The 20525-nt window shown below is 46.7% G+C and overlaps 1 pseudogene; it reads left to right on the top strand.

Annotated features, from left to right (window-relative positions):
* The first annotated feature begins 4596 nt into the window (after positions 1-4596).
* LOC116644160 lies at positions 4597-4728 on the top strand (annotated as a pseudogene).
* The last annotated feature ends 15797 nt before the right edge of the window (positions 4729-20525 follow it).

Genomic DNA, 20525 nt, shown 5'->3' with positions numbered 1-20525 from the left:
TGTGGGTTGCATGGGTCCAAGACAAAGATGTACTGATTTGGACACTTGAACAGCTGCTTAAGAAGGAAATTCCCAATGTTCCTCTTGGCTGGGATCAGGAATTGTTCTTGGACGCTGTGAGGTCAGCCTTCAGCCTTTATGTATCTGCTGGTAGTGCAATGAATTTGCTTACTTCTTAGAAAAATAAAAGGACACAATACAATAAGTTGCTTCTACTCCCCTCTGGTTTCTATGGAAAAATATTAAATATTCAGTATTAAAGTCTAGTGCCTGTAGCTATGTGGACATCCTTCCTGGAGGGGATAGACGACTTTAGGGCTAAGAAAGGACCCATGAGGCAATCATTTCAATAGACGAAGAGTGGACTCAGAGAGGTCTTTGGTTCCATGATGGCTGGCTTACCTCATCCGTCAGCAGCAGAGTCGCAAGGAGACCTCCCGTCCATCTTGCCACCTGCTTCCCATGGCTTGCCTCTCCTGTGTCCCCGACCTCCCCTTCCTCGGGAAACTCTGGGACCAGAGCTGGGACCAGAGATGCCAAGAAGCTCCTATACCTTAGGGTGGCTCTCTTCACCAGTGATCTTTTTTTTTTCTTTAAATAAATGAAAGAAAAATGGTTCTTTCCTCAAATACTTATTTAGGAACTTGGGGTTTAAGTGAACACCTCTGGTAGCCATTAGCATTTTTAATCAAGGAGCAGCTAAAATAAAACCAAGATTAATTGATTCTTTCCTAGGTTTGCACAGCTGTAATCTTGGTCTAAGGGCAAAGAAGGAATTACAAAAAGTTCCCCATGTAGTGACCTCCTTTCTATAAAGGGGGGGAACCGTTTTGCCTCCAGAATCCTAGCTCAGAGGTAGGACTCACCTCAAGATTGACAATGTCACATTCCAAGTGAGCCAGAGTACAGACGGAGGATTTCATAGGTGTGAACACCTGTGGCCATATCAGCATGCGCCGGGTTCCTCAGAAGCAGACCCTGAGCTGGAGATTCGTGTGCACATGGCTTATGAAAGGAGTCTTCCCCGGGACCTGGGGGAGCAGGACAAGGAGCGGGAGAAGCTGAGCATACCTGTGTTCTCCTGGGAAGTCCCAGCCTCAGCCTGATCCTGAAGAGGAGCCCCATGACGTCAGTTCTCCCTTGGAGGGAGACCACACCTGGGGCAGGAGAGCTGGTCTTCCCTCCCTCCGCACCAGTCAGTCATTGGTCAAGGGCCGACCTGACCAAGTGAGTTCCCAGCTGGCCCCAGTTCTCTGCAAGTGTAGCCACACAGAGTAGTCTTCTGGAGCGAGTCGTGGGTGTGGGCCGGAAGCAGAGCACACAGGGCCAGGGGTTGGACGCATGAGCCAGGGAGGGAAATGGAAGGGGTCTTGGTGAGGGCCCACCAGTCTGCTGTGCCCCAGCTTTGGCCTGAACAGAATCTCGATGTCATCTGCGATTCCACTTCTGTCTTCCAGCGTTTCTTCCCCAGACATCTGGGTTGGAGCGTATAATGGGCATTTGTTTTCTGGTTGCCCAATAGCCATTCCCTCTTTCCTTTGATCACTGTAATTTAATTATTATTAGGCTATTGGGCAATACTAAACGAATAGTAACTTCAGGAAATGATTCTTAGTCTGTATCTTTTGGCAGAGACGACCGGCCCAGACTTCCTGGGCGAGCGCGTGCCCCGGGCCCAGGCAATCAGCACAGGCCTTTCCCTGCGGCCCCGGGACTGCTTGAGGGATGGAACCCCGGTCAGAGGTCGAATACAGGGAATGGGAATGCCTCTGGAAATTTTGAAGCAGGAAGATATTTTATGCAGGGAAGCAGGTGCTCATGAAGTCCCTGGAAAGGCTAGAAAAGCAGACTCTGGCTGGGTCTTCAGGAAAGATGCTTCTGCTCACCAGGGACCAAGTAAGGAGGTGGGGAGGGAGGAGCCCCCAGCCCCCAAACCATCGTATTCAAGAATGTACCCAGTTGTTACAATCCAGGCCTCAGAAGCTTCCCTGCCCCCATGCAGCTAGAGACTGTCCACGGGGACAGCTGTCCTTGTCTGGGAGCCACAGCCGAGGCAGCAAGACCGGGGTAGTTCTGTCGCTGCTGCCTTCTGAATCTCACCCCAGGCCATCTGGGGGGGGGGGGGAGCAGCCCATTTGCCTGGCTAAGCCGAGGCTGGGGAGACAGATTTTCAGGTTGCAGCCCTTGCAGCCCGGGGAAGCATTCCTAGAGCGGTCGGAATGGGCTCTGAGGGCCAGTTCCTCTGACCGCCCCCCCCCCCCCCACAGGAAACAAGAGTCGGGGGGAAGAAAAGTTCTCTCTGTTTCCTGTGGGTTGTGAACATGAGAAGCATTGGTTTGGAGGGGCTGGAAGCTATCTTGACATCAGATAAGGTCCAAGAATGAAGCCAGTGCGCGGTGGAGATCCGAGGCCATCTGAGAGATCTAGAAAGCCCTGGTCTCCATGACACCTCTTCAAGGTCCGCAGAGGTGAGGCGACTTCTTCAAGGTCACACAACGATGACCGGTGGCGCTGGATCTAGAACACTGGACACCCAGGGCAGGATTTGGCCTGTCATGTGGTCCTGCACTCAGAGCCTGTCATCCCTTCCCTCTGCCCTGCAGCCTCCAGGGCTGCGCAGGCCCCGTTTATTAAAGAAGCTGATGGGCCTGACCCTTCTAAGCCAGCAGGGCCGCTTGGAGGTGGGCCCGAGCAGAAAAGCACTCAGAACACATTTTCGGGGCAGACGTGGCAGACCCTGGTGTGTATGAATAACTCATAACTGGAGCTGGGCTACTGGGAAGTGCAGAGCTGGCCTTGAAAACACCCTGGGGGGGGGGCGCCTGGGTGGCTCAGATGGTTAAGCGTCTGCCTTCGGCTCAGGTCATGATCCCAGGGTCCTGGGATCGAGTCCCGCATCGGGCTCTCTGCTCCTTGGGAGCCTGCTTCTCCCTCTGCCTCTCTCTCTCTCTGTCTCTCATGAATAAATAAATAAAATCTTTAAAAAAAAAAAAACACCCTAGGGGTTCTCTGCAAGTGGCATGCGAAAATGTGGCCACACAGGTTCAGCTATTTTAAGCTTCGGAAACCAAGGGAGGTTAGGCGGGGTGAACTGGCGGGCTCTGAGGGCAGATGAGGTTCCAGGCCAGCTTTCTCTGTGCCTCCAAGGTCACCTTGGGCCCCTCGCCTGTTACCAGTGACCTTGCTTTCCTCTTCCCTCTGGAAGGATGGGAAGGAAGGACCCTTATGACCTCAGCGGGGAGGATGCTGAAGGAGCGGGAGCGGGGCTGAGTCCCTGGTCTGGTGCACCTGTTAGGAAGAGGGGTGAAGTTATTGTCTGCCAGATCTTGATTCCCTTACATTTATTTATTTGCATTGATTGTATTTAATCCTCACAATGACCCTTTGAGGTACACACAGCCGTTATCTTCATTTGTCACAGGAAGAAACAGAGGCTCAGAGCAAGTAAGGAGCTTACCCAAGGGCCTGAGGTGACACAGCAGAACTGGAATTTGAAACCAGGTGGATCTACATAATAATTACTCTGCCCCGTGGCCTCAAATCCCAGAAATAACCATGGGTACTCCATATATGCGGCTTTCTATTCCTCCCAACGGCTCTGGGAGTTCCAGTTATAAACCCCATTTTTCAGGGGTGCCCTGGGTGACTCAGTGGGTTAAGCATCCCCCTTTATTTTGGCTCAAGTTGTGATCTCGGGGTGGGGAGATTGAGCCTGGTGTTGGGCTCCACGTTCAGCAGAGTCTGCTTGCTTGAAGACTCTCCTTCCCTCTGCCCCCTGCCCTGCTCGCACACACACTCTCTCTCAAAAAAATAAAAATAAAAAAATTTAAACCCCATTTCTCAGATGAGGCAGCCAGAGCTCAAAGAGCTTAAGAAATCTGCCCCAGGATGTACAGTCCTGTCCTTCTCCCTGCTGGCCCAGGTTCTTACCTTTCTCCCTTTAAGCGCAAAGACTTCTAGTGCCCTGAACCAATTTCACAGGCTCTCATAGGACACTACAATTCCTCCTCATTTTACACTGAGGGTCTAACAGGTTGGGTGACTTACCCAAGGTCACACAGCTAATGGATGGATGGGTAAGAGCCCAGACTCTGGACCCTTCGCTGTGTGTAAGCACCCTCTTAGTTTCCAACTCCCATTATAATTTCAGGGATGTTTTATCTACATTTCTAGCTAATCCTCATTTGGCAGTAGCTTCTGCCACTTTGGCTTCTAGTTTCTCTCTAAATTCACCTTATCCTCTGTCAAGGGGTTAGCGATCTGTGACTGCACAAAGAAATTGAATTAGGGCTTCTGTAATTATGATGGATACTTCTATAAGAAGACACCTTTTCAAAACAGGAACCCTCCCGTAATACAGTGTTGACACCTATAATCTTTTGCCACTGAGGTCCTGAGCACAGCTACACTAAAACCCAGGCAACCAAACTCCTCTAGGCTCCTCTCTGTATTTTCCTTGCAAACACCTGTGGGCTGGTGAAAGGGGCTCAGCTGAGGAGGAGGGGGAAGGGTAAGCAGTGGGAGAGATAAAAAGCTTAGAATCTGGGAACCAATAGGCATTTGATGTGATTTGGCTTTTCTTAAGTATCTTAGACAATCCAGTGGCAGTATCGTAGCCAATGAAGTTTATCCGAGGCGAGATTATTGCTAATTAAAAAAATTTGTTTCTAATGGTGGTAAAGTACATGTTGCAGTTCTAAATAACAACTCTGGCAGAAAGCCACATTTTAATTCCTTGACTGACTCCTTTTCTGAAATCAACAAATATTTATCAAACTTCTCACCTTGGCCAAGTACTATAGAAACCAGGTGCTGGGGATCCAGAAATGAATCAAACTGGGCCGTGCTCTCCGGGAGCCCACGGTCTAGCGAGAGAGATGAAAACAGCCATGAGTAGCTCCAAAGCCGTGTGTAGGGTGCTGTGACGTGGGCAGGCCCGCTGTCAGGACAGAGTGCATGGCCATCGGCATCTCATTGGGTGGGAAGCATGGGATGCTTGAGCTTCATGGAGTCCTGGGAGGCCGCCCAGGTGGGAGGGGGGAGCCTTTCAGGTAAAGACAATGGCTTATATAAAGGCCTGGAGCTGGATGAAGATACCTCGAGGACCCCAAGTGGTAGTGGCCCTGGGGAAGGTTGTTGGGGAACGAAAGATGAAGTTGAAGAGCTTGGCAGGTTTTGAAGAGGCCTGCATGTTACCGAGAGGAATTTAAATTGTCTCCTGGAGGCCATGAAGAGCTGTTGAAGAAGTTAAGCAGGAATGTGACGTGATAGGGTTTCTATTTTAGAAAGTCACTCTGGCTGCCCTTGGAGGATGGACAGAACGTTTGGTGAGACCAGCAATGGGGAAGCCATTTAGGGGAGGAGGATGATCAGAAAGAAAGATGATGACATGGTACCCAGTGTGCCCTAGGGACCAGAAGGTGGAGATAGAGAGGACACATGCTTGAGATATTTAAGCAGAAGAAGACAAAGGACTCAAGAATGAGGGCTAAATTTTTTAACTGGGTGTTTAAGTGGCAAACATGCTTAAAAAAAGGGGGGGTTTCTCTTAAGAAACTAAAAAAAAATTATGAATTATTGTGGTATATAGGAAATTAGGAAAATAGAGAAATGGAAAAAATGCCCAGTCATCCCATCATCATGGCACAACTCGTGTGCATATTTTGATTTATTTCCTTCCAATATTTCCCCCTAGTATGTAGCCCTGAGTCCATTTCCTAGATGACACGTTTCCTTGAGCATTGGCCGATGAATGGGAAATGTATACTTCTACAAGCCTGGGAGAGACTCCCTTTTAGACCCACTGCTGGAGGCCCCCTCTTCACTTCTTATTTTGAGGGAGGCCAATTTTTTTGGCATCTCTAAGGGCCAGTCACTTTGATCCGGGACTTACTGGATCACGAGCGTTTTACAGTTTCATTTGTTCCATAGCTTGGTGCATCCAATTATTTGCTCCCTTCTACCTCCCCACTGGCCATAAAAATGATCAAGATGATGGAACGCCACATGCCTTTGTGTCCTGGAAAATTCAGCCTGAGATGCCAAGAAATGACAGTGTTTGGAATAATCCTCACTATGGCTTGTGAGGCCCACTTTTTGAAGTTGGTGGGGAGAGCATAGATGTTTCATTTAGCACCCTGGTGTTTTCACTGCCAGAATATTCTCTGAGCATAGCTCCGCTTCTAGCCTTGCTCCACAGGGTGTGTCCAGCTTGGAAAATAAAAAGTAATTGATGAGAAGCTTACAGAGAAGTTGTCCTGGCTCTAGCCGGCTCTCCTGGGTCAGGACAATTTGCTATTGGCAAGCTCCGTGTTTTGCATAGGAATGGAGCGAAAGCTGCAGCCTTCTTTGGGGAAGGTATTATGCAGAATGTCAGCCGGCTTGGCTTTGCATGAAAGGCCTCAGGGGGACAAGCAGACAGCGGCCTTATTCTGCGTTATCAGGCTGAAAGGTGATCTTGGGCAAAGCAGACATTTGATGGAGAGGGGCAGGCCTGGCAGGGGAGGCAAATCGGCCTGCTAGCCCGGTGCGAAGATGTGCTTTCAATGGAGCATTGGCAGAGAGGAGGCCACTGGCTTCATTCCTTGGGTTGTCCCTGCTCTTTGTGGCCACCAGGAGCCTTCCCTCCCCTGGGCGCCTCTGGGAGAAAATGCGGTGATCTATGAACCCAGGGCGGGAGGGAGCTTGAAAGTGGGAGCTAGATCGCGGAGAACTGGGAGAAGGCCGGCCCAACAGCAGGGGCGGCACCACTTTTATCGCTCACATGCCCTTGTGCAGGGAGAACAGGATGGCATCCAACAGCATGTTCTCTGGGGCTTTGCCCAGGCTAGTTTTACATGACAATGACTGCCCTGTGCTCTTCCATGGGGCTCTGGAACGGCTCTGCAGGCCTCCAGTGGCCTGGCGGTGGAAGCGGAAACGGCTCCCTTTTGGACTTCGGGCCCAGCTCAGCAGCAGGCGAGGGACTCGGGCTGTGGGCTCCCCAGGAGGCTAGACAAGCATTTCTCCTGGCCGCTGCTGCACTTCTTCCAGGAGGGGGCCTTTCCTGGTCACAGGAGGGGTGCTCCAGGGCACAGTGGGGCACCGTCCTTGACTACTGGGCTCATTCATGCAGGCTGAAATGAAGGTTGGACTTTGCACTCCACATGGGTCACTGGGAGATTTTGCAAGACAGTGTGTCAGAGTGTCTGTGTGGTTTCCTGCGGGCCTTGCCCTTCACACTCTGTCCACGTGAAAATGCCCGGTGAGGCCAGAGACAGAAAGATGCCCGGGAGCCCAAGTAAGGCTGGACCCTGCTAGCAGGAGTGGAAGCTTAGTGGTCAGCAGAATGGCAAGCTGGTTTTGAAATTTACTGGGCTCTTTAAAAATAGATAAAGAAAACCAAATGACTGTTTTTGTTTTTTTTTTTTTAAAGGCAACCACTGATAAAGGAATTGTGACATAAACAAAGAAAAATGTAAGCACTCTGTTCTTTTGAGAGCAATAAAGGCAGTGAACGGGGAAATGCCAGAAGCTGTGACCCAAAGTGTGCACTATTCTCGGATCCATTTCCATCTGCACACAAAGGGGAGATTCTTGTGTTCAAGTCACCTTCACCGAAAGGTATAACTCTGTGAAGGAAATGGGCTATAATTATAATTATTATAATTATAATTATAATTATAATCTTTCAATCAAAATAGCTCATAAGTAGAGTATCCCAGTGCAACTTAATCTTATGTCAACACGTCCCCGGAGAGCCTGCCCCACGTTCACCTGGGGTACAGGCGTCTGGGTAAGAATCTCTCCACAAGGAAGTTGGTCTCTATTAATCCCATGGGACCTTCCACTTACACGGCTCCTAGGCTTTCTTTGTTTCGGTGTGTGGTTCCTGAAGGCAGAGACAGAACCAAATGGAACCTTCCTGACTCTTTTGGTAGCAAGTGACAGAAACCAAATTTGAACTACCTTATAAGCACACAAAAAAGGTGGGAAGAAAGGGGCTTGAAATTGATGAGGCCATGTAGCTGGGAGCAGCACAGGCAGAAATAGCAGATATCCACTACAATCTACCTTAGCACCCAGAGGGGACAGTAGCCTCAGCCTCTTCCATCCCCGCGCCCCAAAGTACTACTGCTTCTCTCTTGCCACTGGGCCATGTCCCCTTCAGGAGCTCTTCTTTGATCTTAACTCACCTTTTCCTTTTGAGCATGTAGCATACCTTCCACTGAAAATCCTGGTCTTTCTAATTCATATTCTAGGAAGATCAAGGCCCAGAAAATAGTTTTGGACTTGTAATAACCCAAGAGCCCTGAATGGATAGGATGCTGTGATATTGGAATCTTGCATTAGGGCAGAAGTTGGTATAGCAAGCAGATGCAACTCAAAGTTCTTTCCCTTCCATCTCAGTAAAAGCACCTGTTACCATGATTCCAAGGAGTGGGCTTTTGACTATAGTCAGTTGGCACTGCTTCAAATCACCCAATAGCCAATAATTATTGACTTCTTCCTGTGTCACTGGAGGTAAAGAATAGATGAGGAGACTGAGTGTCTTTACTGCATGGAACAGAGACCTACTTGGCTGAGCTGAGACCTATTCATCCTGAGATAAGGATTCCTATGGCACAATTTCATGGAGATCCAGGAATAGGGCCATGAGCACTGGGCATCACAAAAAATGCACAGGGGAGATGATTGGGCATTCCTGCCAGATATGCCAACAGCAGGGGTCTTCCTCCTCATACCACTCCCCGGAAATGTGTGTGCTTATGTGCATTTTATTTAGCTCTGCACTCCTGCGAGACTATAAGAAAGGTGTTCATCTTATTCACAGCCATGTCCCCGTAAGCAGCCCAAAGTGTGGCCCAAAGGAAGTGTTCCTTGTATTTTTGTTCAATGAGTTCATGGATCTTCACCTTATGCTCTGCCATTTCAGTGACCAGCTAACTCCATGTGCCTGCTTCTATCAGGCCTACTCCCAGTTGGTTCCTCTGGTGCCTCTGCTTTTCCAGTTTTTTCTCCCATAACTCTGGATTGCATCTGACCCATCATGATCTTTTCGACCTCTTCTCCATTTTGACCTTTTGGTTTTAGTGTCCACCATTAACCAACCAAGTCAGTTAAACTAGGATAGCCTAATTTATTAGTTAAATTCTTGAGAGGGAGGGAGGGAGGAAGATAGAAAACCAGTTAGGTCATCCATTTGTACTAGGTCATGGGTGTGAGCCAACCAGAAGATTGACTGTCCTTGGTCCGATGCCCACTTTGATCATCAGCGGAGGTGAGGGCTAGAGGTCAGTGTCCACTGGTTCAAAATATAGGTTCCCAGGCAGCAGGGTCTGTGGACAAGGCCGTTTTTCAAAGAATGGAGTGAGTGTGGAAGGTAATATTTGACCTCTCTTGTAAAATAAGCTCTCTGAAGAGCTTATTATAGTTAGTAAGACTTAAAGGCAGGTCAATAGTAATCCATATAGGATCTGTTCTTGCTGCCTAACAACCCTTCTTCCCTTCTTATAAGAGACATCGCAGGCCACAGCAGAGTTCAGGCGACTCAGGATAGGCTCATCATTGGACCTCAACTCCCTAGCCATTGTGATTGAGTCAAAGGTAAACATGTGACACAACCAAGTCAATAAGAGTCCTTCTTTGAAATTTTTAACAATGGATCTAAAAGAGGGGCACCAGGGTGGCTCAGTCAGTTAAGCATCTGACTCTTGATCTCAGCTCAGGAGTTGATCTCAGGGTTGTGAGTTCAAGCCCTGTGTTGGGCTCCACGCCGGGCATGGAGCCTCCTTAAATAAACAAACAAAAAAACCCCACAACAACAACAACAAAAACAATGGATCTAAAAGAGAGCAGATCTTTTTTTCTCTCTGATCATGGAGCTTCTGGGTTATAAGTTTATGCTGCCAGCAGCCATGTCTGCCATCCTTTGGAAGAAAGAATAAAATACAGAAGTGGGGACAAGACACTGAGAGAGAAGCTTGACGGCTCACACTCCTAACAGCCTCAGGTGAATTCTGCCCTTGTTTTTGTTCTTCCTGTTATTTGGTTCAGAGGTCCAATAAGTTCTTTCTCTCTGTCTCTGTCCCTCTGTGTGTCTTTCTTTTTTTCTCTCTCTTTCTCTTCCCTCTTCCTCTCTTTGTTTAGGCTAATTTAAGTGGACTTTCTTATGCAACCAAGGTAGTTTTGAATTAAAACAAATGCTAAATTTGTCCATTTAAACTAAATATTTGTTAAATGAGCAAAACCATGAAAATTATAGACATTCAAAGGAAAGAAAAAGAGACAAAGAAATACAGAGAGCTAGCAAGCAAGCCAGCGAGCAGCATGACCCAAGAATCTAGAAAAGACTTTTCATGGTGGCTTGAGCTTTCATGATGGGGATTGAACTTGACTTTGAAGAGGGATGGGATATGAAAAGATGAAGGGTGGAGGGTAGGAGAGAGCCTTCCAGGTGAAATGATGTGGAAGAAGGCATGAAAGGGGAATAAGCATGACATAAAGTGGGCACACTGTTACTTTAGCCTTGCTTTCCTAAGGTTGATTTCCCATGAAAATTCTTTCAGGATGTGGGCTATTTCTTTTGCATCCTTGTCATCACCAACAATCCCTATTATTACGTTAATTCCAAGATCAATAGTGCTAGTGTTCTGGAAATACAAAGTGGCATTCTCACAATTCCCTTGTCACCAAGAAACCCACTACCAATGGGGAATGATCATGATAAGAATAGTCATAATTTCGAGTTTCATAGCATCTTAATTTCCATGATTTAAAAGTTCTTCCTGTAAGAACAGCTTCAACATTTTCCAAAATGCCTTTAGCTTCTATTTGGTGCATAGTATATTTAAAATTCAGGATTTAAAGTTCTTTCGGGGTTAAGTACTGCTTTATTTTTATTTTTTTAAAAGATTTTTATTTATTTGAGAGAGAGAGAGCACACAAGTGGAGGGACGGGCAGAGAGAGAGGGAGAAACAGACTCCCTGCTGAGCCAGGAGCCAGATGCTGGGTTTGATCCCAGGACCCTAGATCATGACCTGAGCCAAAGGCAGACGCGTAACCGACTAAGCCACCCAGGAGCCCCAGTTAGGTACTGTTTTATTTATTTTTTCTTTTTTAAATTTTATTTTATTATGTTATGTTAGTCACCATACATTACATCATTAGTTTTTGATGTAGTGTTCCATGATTCATTGTTTGCGTATAACACCCAGTGCTCCATGCAGTACGTGCCCTCCTTAATACCCATCACCAAGCTAACCCATCCCCCCACCCCCCTCCCCTCTAAAACCCTCAGTCTGTTTCTCAGAGTCCATAGTCTCTCATGGTTTGTCTCCCCCTCTGATTTCCCCCCCTTCATTTTTCCCTTCCTACTGTCTTCTTCTTCTTTTTTTAAACATATAATGTATTATTTATTTCAGAGGTACAGGTCTGTGATTCATCAGTCTTACACAATTCACAGCGCTCACCATAGCACATACCCTCCCCAGTGTCCATCACCCAGCCACCCCATCCCTCCCAGGCCCCACCATTCCAGCAACCCTCAGTTTGTTTCCTGAGATTAGGAGTTTCTTTTTTGAAACTTCTGTCTCCCTCTCTGGTTTCATCTTGTTTCATTTTTCCTCCCTTCCCCTATGATCCTCTGTCTTGTTTCTCAAATTCCTCATATCAGTGAGATCATATGATACTTGTCTTTCTTTTTTTTTTTTTTTTTAAAGATTTTATTTATTTATTTGAAAGAGAGAGAGAGAGCACATGAGAGGGGGGAGGGTCAGAGGGAGAAGCAGACTCCCTGCTGAGCAGGGAGCCCGATGCGGGACTCGATCCTGGGACTCCAGGATCATGACCTGAGCCGAAGGCAGTCGCTTAACCAACTGAGCCACCCAGGCGCCCGATACTTGTCTTTCTTAGCATAATACCCTCTAGTTCCATCCATATCATTGCAAATGGGAAGATTTCATTTTTTTCATGGCTGCATAATATTCCATTGTATATATATACCATATCTTCTTTATGCATTCATCTATTGATGGACATCTTGGCTCTTTCCATAGTTTGGCTATTGTGGACATTGCTGCTATAAACATTGGGGTGCACATACCCCTTCGGATCAGTACATTTGTATTTTTGGGGTAAATACCCAGTAGTGCAATTGCTAGGTCGTGGGGTAGCTCTATTTTCAACTTTTTGAGGAACCTCCATACTATTTTCCAGAGTGGCTGCACCAACAGTGTAGGAGGGTTCCCCTTTCTCCGCATCCTCACCAACATCTGTCGTTTCCTGACTTATTTTAGCCATTCTGACTGGTGAGAGGTGGTATCTCATTGAAGTTTTGATTTCTATTTCCCTGATGCCAAGTCATGTTGAACACTTTTTCATGTGTCTGTTGGCCATTTGGTTGTCTTCTTTGCAGAAATGTCTGTTCATGTCTTCTGCCCATTTCTTGATTGGATCATTTGTTCTTTGGGTGTTGAGTTTGGTAAGTTCTTTATAGATTTTGGATACTAGCCCTTTATCTGATATGTCATTTGCAAATATCTTCTCCCATTCTGTAGGTTGTCTTTTGGTTTTGTTGACTGTTTCCTTTGCTGTGCAAAAGCTTTTTATCTTGATGAAGTCCCAATAGTTCATTTTGCCCTTGCTTCCCTTGCCTTTGGCGATGTGTCTAGGAAGAAGTTGCTGCAGCTGAGGTCAAAGAGTGTTCTCCTTTAGGATTTTGATGGATTCCTGTCTCACATTTAGGTCTTTCATCCATTTTGAGTCTATTTTTGTGTGTGGTGTAAGGAAATGGTCCAGTTTCATTCTTCTGCATGTGGCTGTCCAATTTTGCCAGCACCATTTGTTGAAGAGACTGTCTTTTTTCCATTGGACATTTTTTCCTGCTTCATCAAAGATTAGTTGACCATAGAGTTGAGGGTCCACTTCTGGGCTCTATTCTGTTCCATTGATCTATGTATCTGTTTTTGTGCCAGTACCATACTGTCTTGATGATGACAGCTTTGTAATAGAGCTGGAAGTCCGGAATTGTGATGCCGCCGGCATTGCGTTTCTTTTTCAACATTCCTCTGGCTATTTGGGGTCTTTTCTGGTTCCATACAAATTTTAGGATTATTTGTTCCATTTCTTTGAAAAAAGTTGATGGTACTTTGATAGGGATTGCATTAAATGTGTAGATTGCTCTAGGTAGCGTAGACATTTTCACAATATTTGTTCTTCCGATCCATGAGCATGGAATGTTTTTCTGTTTCTTTGTGTCTTCCTCAATTTCTTTTATGAGTATTCTATAGTTTTCTAAGTACAGATTCTTTGCCTCTTTGGTTAGATTTATTCCTAGGTATCTTTTTTTTTTTTTTAAAGATTTTATTTATTTATTTGAGAGAGGATGAGAGAGAGCACATGAGAGGGGGGAGGGTCAGAGGGAGAAGCAGACTCCCTGCCGAGCAGGGAGCCCGATGCGGGACTCGATCCAGGGACTCCAGGATCATGACCTGAGCCGAAGGCAGTCGCTTAACCAACTGAGCCACCCAGGTGCCCTATTCCTAGGTATCTTATGGTTTTTGGTGCAATTGTAAATGGGATCAACTCCTTAATTTCTCTTCTGTCTTGTTGTTGGTGTATAGAAATGCCACTGATTTCTGTGGATTGATTTTATATCCTGCCACTTTACTGAATTCCTGTGTGAGTTCTAGCAGTTTTGGGGTGGAGTCTTTTGGGTTTTCCACATAAAGTATCATATCATCTGCAAAGAGTGAGTTTGACTTCTTCTTTGTCAAGGTACTGTTTTAAAATCTAATCATAGACTCATGAAATCTATGAATTCTCTCTCAAGAAAAGAAAATATACGCATATAAAAATTTCTGCACAAAACTGCAAGGGATATTCAACCATTCCTGGGACCCATCCACAGATCTCTAGGGATCCATTGAGCCCCTGGTTAAAAATGCCAGTAGGTAGGGGGGTTATTTTGACTTTAGTATTTTAGTTACATTGCAATACACTTTTCCCTAGAACAGCTCATGTAAATCCTTTTCCGCTGGTTTTCACTGGTTGTGCCTTGTTTTACTTACATTCTTGGTTATTTTTTACCATGACCTGCTCATTTTCCTTGGGAAATTATTTGTAAGACTGTTTTGAGGCCTAGGTTGGGGATGCATTTTTTCCAAAGAGGACTTGTGTTTGTTTTTGCCAGGTACTTAAGAACTCTACCAGTTCAGAACCTCTTTAAATTATATGAATAGCTTACAATTTTTTTGACCATCCAGGTGATGTGAATTTGGGCTCATGTGGGGGGCTGAATGTGGCCCTCTAAAAGTCATGCCTACTTCTTAATGCACAGAACCTCTGAGTGTTACCTTATTTGGAAAAACACGTATTTGCAGACGTAATTAAGCTAAGGATCTTGAGATGGGATCCTCCTAGATTATCTAGGTGGGTCCTAAATCCAATGACAAGTGTCCTTAGAAGAGCCACACAGAGGAAAGATACACGGAGGAGAGGAGTCAGAGCTAAGGAATGCCAACAGCCACCAGAAGGTAGAAGAGGAGAAGAACAGAAGAATGGAATCTCCCCTAGAGCCTTTGGAGGGAATGCAGCCCTGCTAACACCTTGCTTTCAGACTGCCAGCCTCCAGAACCGAACAAATGTCTATTGTTTTAAGCCCCTGGTTGGTGGTATTTGTTAGAGCCGCTACAGGAAACAAATATGGGCTCCAAACAGGACTGGCCTGTCATGATAACCCTCTAGGACCCTTTCTCTGGCCGGCTCTGCTTCGCACCAAGACAACGTTCCTTGCTAGAATAGAGATGTGGAAATCGAGGCCTGCTACCTACAGGTCAGGCCGCCCCAGGGACGTTGGCAGAAGGTGTAAGATTGCCAGGTCAGAGACAAAGGCCAGTTTATTTCTCGAAGCGGCTGCAGTAGCCAGAGTCTTCCTGTGGGTTCAGTGCACCCCAGTTTCCACAGAGTGACGTGACGAGGACCAGAGAACATCTGCACACACAGTGAGTTTCATTATAGGAAAGCAACCTGGAGGTCAGTGTGCCGAATCTTTGATATTGGGCGGGAAACATGCCTGCCTCTGGCATGACAAGGAGCTATTCCCTTTTTTTTATGCCAGATCGTAAGTCTGCATGTCTTTGTTCTGCTGGGAGAGACTATCTCTGTTTTCCAAGGCTGTGAGCAAATCTGTTCTTTCCTCAGGAGGGAGAAACCACATTTTCTAAGGTGGCTTATTATGCAAACATGCTTGGAAAAAGAATCCAGAATGAGGGCAGTCGCTGCCTCTGCTCACAAGATGTGCAGGAATGTAAGAGAGCCATGCAGAATTGTGCCCCCCCAGAGAACTGGGGGGCGGGGAGAGGGCTGCATTTACTTCTCACTCATTCTTGCTCTGAAGGTGGGTTATCAATGGCCGCGGCATAACCCCATCTGTCCAATTACCAGAAATGGACCAGAGCTGCTCGTGTGTAACCGCCTGATGGTAACACAAACGGTGACCTAAGATTGGATGATTCCTTACCTGGAACAGCAATGAGAGACATGTGCTAGTTTCCAAGGGGGTGACAATTTGTTTCACAAACTACTAAGAGATATTATACCTACTAAGGGGTATAATTACTGTAGCCCCACATCTTGCGAGGCTATTTGAACTGCCTTGCAAGGTGCTTCCCAAAGAATGCTCAAACCACTTTGAGCACCCATAGCCTTGTCTTTAAAAAAGGAAGGGGGAGGTGGGGAGTGGCTTTCAGGGTGACTGCTTTGAAGAAGGCCTCCCTTATTTAAATGTAGGGCCCAGCAAGACTGCTAAACAGCAAAGCAGCAAGCTCCCTGGTTGAGAATTCTATTTACTGAGAGCCCACCAGCACTACATTGTGAGGGGGAGGGCAGGCATACATACAGAAGACAAGGGATGAAACCAGAGAGGCTAAGCTGTACCCAGGACCATACCCTACCTAATGGCACCTTCCCACCTACAGGGGCTCAGTGGTCAATGCATCGCTCAAGGCTTAGGTGGAAGCAGAAGGAGCTAGACTTTGGAAAAACCCACCCCAGCCCCTGTCCTCTGTTTTCTTTTGTGGTTTCCATATTTGAGGTGCTCTCTGAGCTAGGCAGCTCTTCCACTTCTGTTGAAGCTGCCAACCTCCATGCCACTTTGGGAACGGAAGTGCTCAAGCCAAGATAGACTTACACCATAGTTCATCGGAACAGCCTGCGTTCTAGCACTTAAACTGATTCCATCAGAGGCAGAAAGCCACTGAGGCAGAAGCAGATAAAATGCAGGTGTGGCAGATTGATGGTGGTAGGAGGAGGAGAGGGAGATGCTGCATGGTAAAGAAAATCCAAATTGTCTTTCTTAATTGAAGCTGAACATTTCTGAATTCAGAACCTAATCCAGAACAAAACCTAACCCCTGAGATGTGAACTTTCTTTTTCTTCTTCTTTTTTTCCTTTTTGTTTTTGAGAGCAAAGCACATGTTTCCCCCTGCGTCAGCAATGGGGGAAACACTGAGTTAAAGGCAACCAAAGGACACGAACTTGAACTGAAGCTTGAAAATATAGGCTGTCCTAGATAGGATCTCAAGATTAGGAGACATTTTGATATAGAGCTGAACGTAAGTCTTTTCTCCTCCAAAGACCAGTTACCCTTTGTTCTGGAAGCAGAAAGGGAGAGCTTACATTTCCCAGGGTGGAAAAAAAAAAAATTAAGGCTCCAATTGTGCAAAACCCATAGTTTTCCCAAGACTTATTTTGATTCCTTATCTGGGGGCCCAGAGGACATAAGACCTTGAGTTGGAATGTGCGTTTGTAAGGGTGAAGGTGTCTCCAGGGATGGTACTTGTAGGCTTTACTTAGAGCTTTGTCGAAGTGCCCAACGACCCTTGATGGCTGTGGGTTAGCGTTGTGGTCTAGCAACATCGTGAGTGCTTGTGTGCGAAAGACGGAAGCAGGCAGTGTAGAAAAGAGCCTGACTGCTGTCTCTGCACGGATCCTGTAATAAGACGAGAGGGTCTTAACACGCTTACTCTGCTCTAGATGGGGGTCTGGAATCTTCAGAATGAGTCTTGAGAGAGCTGACTGGCCCCAAGGGCAGTGCCCGGCCCCAGCGGTAATGTCAGTCTGGGCCAGCCTTTGGACCAGCTGAACGAGGGGCAAAATGGAACTTTAGAGGGCACCCGTATTTCAGAGTAGGCTTATTTTAGAGAAGGGCTTTACCTAAGGCTTTGTGGTCACTGTGTTGATCTGGTCCTCTAAGAAGTAGGCTCCAAGGCAGGATTCGATAGGCAAGGATTTTGTTAGAGAGAACACCCACGTGGGGGAGAATGTGGAGGGAGCCAGACAAGACCACGGGGCAGGTCTGATCCGAGCGGAGGCATTCTAGACTGATGTGCGGTCCAAGGCAGGTTCTCAAGGCTGTTGGGGTTGGGGCAGCCAAAATCAGCTGAGAGAGGAGTCTCATGTCTCCCAGAAAGGGGGCCAACTTAGAATACCTACCATGTCATTCACTGGCCTCTGTGAAAGGCTGGCAGTGGATTTCAGGGGTGACAGCTGGGAACCTTAGGTTGATTTCGCTCCCTGTAGTTGGAGGTCTACTGACACATTCTCATAGCCACCTCAATGCACTTGATCTTGGACTCACAACCAGTACTCATCCTCTCCCTCCTCCTCTCTCCATTCTAAATGCCTCTCATTTTCTGCTGTCACCTTGGCAGGTCTTGGTGGCTCACTTAGTGGTGTGACCAAAACGGTCATTCCTGGGAATATCTGAACCCTTGATAATAAACTCTTTTCAGACTTGGGTTGGTGCTCATGTCTCCTTATAGTTATGGAGAGGCAAGGGAATACCAGTGGTACCCAAGTGGATTGCTTGGATTCACACACATTCCTCTCTGCCCTCATTATATAAAAGCATCCCTCTGTTTTCTGGATTATCAAGGTCAATACCCCTGCCAGTATAAAGATTTCTCTCTTCTCCTGCTGATCTTTGGGCATGAATTCAAAGCACACTGGTGGCAGCCACAAATTATAGTTCAGTGGGATGCTTGCTGTGTCCCCTACCGAGAATGGGTCCCTTTGGGAGACCAGGACCTTCAACCAGGCAGAGTCCAGAGTTGCAGGGACAGGAAGCTCAAGATTCCCAGTGGGTCATTGGGAGTGATGGCAAGTAGAGCCACTCACTGCAGCTTCTACCCCTTGGTTTCTAAACTCTTGTATCTTTCCTACTGGAGACAGTACCACGCAGGAGTCTCTGACTTAATAAACATACTGCATCCTAAAGGATACACCCCATTTTTTTCTGAGGGTTTCCTCTGAGTTGACACTTCAGCCGCACCTTTAGAAGGCTGTTCCAGGATTCTGGGAGGTAGGCTGTTCCAGTGCAGATCCCCAAGGCATTTGCCTAAGAAGATATCCAATTGAAGAATGACATGCCGGCGTCTGCTCTTTGCAGGTTCCCCCTATTTTCAAGAGTGACTTGGCTAACTTCAGGGAGGGTGCTATATTATCTGTAATTTACTTTCTAACACTGTACCACATACAGTATGTTATATGCATGGGTACCGGGGTTAAACTCTGGGAAGTAGTCAACATTTGGAGTACACCAACCAGGAAGCCACGCTCTCACAATGGCGAGTGCGCATTTGAGAAGTCTACAGCCTTCGACCGCTCCGCTAGATGACCTCCGGGTACATTCTCCATCATCCACTCTGCCCAGTGGGGGCCCCAAGAGCTGACCGTGGTGAAAGGCACTAGCCCAGCCTCCCTGCCTCTGGCTTCCTGTAAGATTCAGCTGGTGGAAGGCGAGCAGGAGGTTGCAGGCTGGGAGGACGGAGAGGCTGGGGTGTTCATCTCCCTTCCCCACCCACAGCCCAAGCAAGCCCTTTGGGGTTACGAATCGGCAGTGGCCCCTTTCCTCCACCTAAGGCTCCAGCAGCTGCTGAGCCACCGTCTGTTCAACTACAACTCCCTCCAGGTTCTGAGAAACTCCTCTCCTTCTGTCCCTTCAAGTTTTGGACAAGGATGGCAAAGCCTCTCACCGCCGCCCGCCCTGCAGTGCTTCCGCTTCTGTTTGTTGTTTCTTTTTACCCTGACCCCACCTTTACGAGAGACTGTGCCTTCTTAAACATTCTTCCATCACCTCTTTTGAGTGTGCTGTCTGTCTTCTGCCAGGACTTTGACAGATAGAAACACTTTTACCTCCGATCAACACTCGAAGGTTTATTAATTAGCATAGGGATTTTCAGAAATGATTCTTATATTGGTGAAATGCGTGCTGTTCAAGATATGTGAATCAATTGGCTAGAAATGGTGGATGGGTACCTCTGCCCTTGCACAAATAGAGTATAGGAACCGAGAAAGTGCAACAGCCTATTCCTTCCGGATTGCCATTTTGAGCCTAAGATCCACCTGACTGTTTAACCCCATTAACAAAATCTTGATGATAACTAGACCGTTGGCTGAAACTCGCCAGCCAGTAGAATACTCTAGCATTTGCCTCAAGAGAACCCAAGGACAGAGTGCAGGGATGTTATCAAGCTTACAGGCAGGTTGGATGACTGTTGTGTTTTGTTTGTTAATGCCGGCTTGTTTATAAAAGTTAGTATGTGTGTCAGAATTTGATTAGGACTTCTAGATTGTGGAGTGAGAGACTGTTCACCCTCTCCTATCTCAAACTATTGAAACAACAACTCAGTAATTGTGAATCATCAATCTGGCTTAGGTCAGACCACACCTTCTCCCTGATAAGGACAGAAGAAAACTGCTTTTCCCAGATGCTGGGCTTCCCCAGAGACTAAAGACCAAAGACCACAGCGGCACTGAACTTCTAGCGCAGAGCTAGAAATGACCAAGAAATCCATTTTCAGACTTGTCTTTGTAAAGCAACAGCCGTGCAGCTGTGTAGAAATGGATTAATTGTTCTTAAGGGTTCTGTTTGCTAATCTCCTTACCAGCTTCACAAATACCCCGAGGTCAGGTTTAGTCCTAGATCAGTCCACTGTAATGCAACTCCAGGGTGATAATATGATGAGGCCAGAGTGCACTCCTGTCCCTGAGTTCTTCATGAGCTAATTAAAAAGGTGATCACCAGGCTACCTGCAGGAATAGAACCAGAAGGAAAACACTTGTCCATCCTGACAAACATTTCAATATCAGGAAAATTAAATCAAATGTTCCAGAAGCCCGAAAAGGTACCTTTGGCTCAAAAATCAATATTTTAATCTGAAAGATGTTTTCCCCTGAGAATGAAGCCTTAATCTGGTATAAACACTGCAAGGAGCCCCATGATTCAGAATCAGTTGGAACATTCAGGATATGAAACAAATGAACTTTGGTTCAGTTAGGGCCATAATCTGACTATGAATACATAGAAAGAATTTACAGTTCTCGTAGCACCTGCAATGGTGACAAGCCTGGAGCCTTTAGACTGACTTGGGTGCTGGCACTGACCTCACACAAGGAAATAAGAATGAAATTTACTGCGAAGAGAAATTCCATCCCTGGACTGGCCCCAAGAGCTTCCTGACTTACCGTCTACTGCTAAGAAAAA

The sequence above is a fragment of the Phoca vitulina genome, unplaced genomic scaffold, assembly GCF_004348235.1.
Source record: "Phoca vitulina isolate PV1807 unplaced genomic scaffold, GSC_HSeal_1.0 scaffold28, whole genome shotgun sequence".
NCBI classification, from domain to species: domain Eukaryota; kingdom Metazoa; phylum Chordata; class Mammalia; order Carnivora; family Phocidae; genus Phoca; species Phoca vitulina.
Note: the sequence above shows the minus strand (reverse complement) of the source record. Positions and strands in the feature narration are given on the sequence as shown.